We start from the raw sequence: 1,552 nt of genomic DNA on the forward strand, positions 1-1,552 counted from the left end.
TTCTTTCTGATTCCAAATTCAGACCTTGTAACCATAGAGAATTTTAGTTAGTAGAGCTCCGATTGCAAATACTAAACAACCTATGTATTGAACAGGTTGTCCTTCCTTCTAGATCTGAGCATTCCTGATTTAATAGATGGATAATTCTATTCATGACTAGCCCAGATTTGCCTTAGTTGGACTAGTTTACTAAAAGTTTTACTTGTGTAGTTCATGCTAAATGTGGTACAATTGATGGATATTTGCAAACTATATCTAAATATTGTAACTCTCTTTTAAAATATTTATTAAACAATACTCTCAGAACCAAACTATTAATTTTTCAGACATTTTATAGATAAATAGACACTTTAAGAAATAAGAATGGGAAGACTAACTAAATTCTTATTTTGCTTGATGCAAAAATAAATAAATAGATAAGTGCAGGTCTAAGCTTTGGCCATCAAGATTTAAATACCCTCTGAAACTCAGTAAGGTTAGTTTTACATTTTTATAAATATATTTATTACAAACTGTGTTTGCAAGTCACCAAGACTACCCCCAAGAAAAATGATTTGTTAAAAGGACCCAGGAACTCAGAAGTTTGTGTATCTACAGGTATTACAAAAATAGCAAGACCTTGGGGTTGTTTACTTGACTGGCAGCTTGCCCATTCCCTGTGTGCTGGAGGCCTTCCTGGTGAGGCTCAAGTCATTGACTTTGGCCGTGTTGTCCTCAGATACCAGCAGAGTGAGGGCAGCCAGGTCCCTGTGCATAAGGTGTTTGCCCTCCTGGCATCCCATGTCCTCTAAGATGTCTAAGAGACAATATCTGTACAATACCTACCAATTCTGTTAGTGCAGACAATCCAACATGCTCCCTGTGGCCATGTACTCAGTGACATGTAGAGCCCACCTTTCTTCTCCACGACCACACCCAGAATCTGCACCTGGTTGCTGGGCCTAAGTTGTGTCATGACAGAGGCTTCAGTCAGGAAGGCTTGGGAAGTGGTGTCATTCTTAATGCACTTGACAGCAACGTTCTTCCCTCTGTAACTGCCCAGCATCACGTCTCCAGAATCCCCCTTCTCAGTGGTCTGCAGCATCTTCAGGTCCAGTGCACAGCTGAACTGAAGAACTCACCCTGAGCTGGCACTTTGTTGCTCTACGACCTTTGGCTTCATGAGACAAATACAGAGTCCATCTTTGTCTGAGATGTAGTGCTCCACCAGCTGCATGAGATTTTCAAAGTACACCTCTTTGCTGACGCTGAGCTTGTGGGCGTGGCACATAATGCAGTAGTGCGCCACCTTGCCCTCACAGCGTGCAGTCCCTGGGGTAATTGGTGTCCCCCCCAGCATAGCACCGGAAACAAGTCTGTCTCCAGCGCACAGACAAGTACCCTCATCCAAGGAGGCCAGCAGGTGCTGTCCGTGGTGCTGATGCTGGGTGCTGCTGTTGCTGTTTTCTGGGGGCTCCACCTCCCTTGGTGACTGCCTGCAAGTCAGTGATGGGGTCCTGCTGGCCTTCTCCCCTTTATCATCTCTCTGGTGGTGCCCCTGTTGGTTTTGTTG

At 44.3% G+C, this 1,552-nt stretch overlaps 1 pseudogene; it reads right to left on the reverse strand.

Annotated features, from left to right (window-relative positions):
- Nucleotides 1–629: 629 nt before the first annotated feature.
- LOC105093032 (tyrosine-protein kinase CSK-like) lies at nucleotides 630–1,339 on the reverse strand (annotated as a pseudogene).
- Between the last annotated feature and the right edge of the window lie 213 nt (nucleotides 1,340–1,552).

This window comes from Camelus dromedarius, chromosome 5 (assembly GCF_036321535.1).
Source record: "Camelus dromedarius isolate mCamDro1 chromosome 5, mCamDro1.pat, whole genome shotgun sequence".
Classification (NCBI taxonomy): domain Eukaryota; kingdom Metazoa; phylum Chordata; class Mammalia; order Artiodactyla; family Camelidae; genus Camelus; species Camelus dromedarius.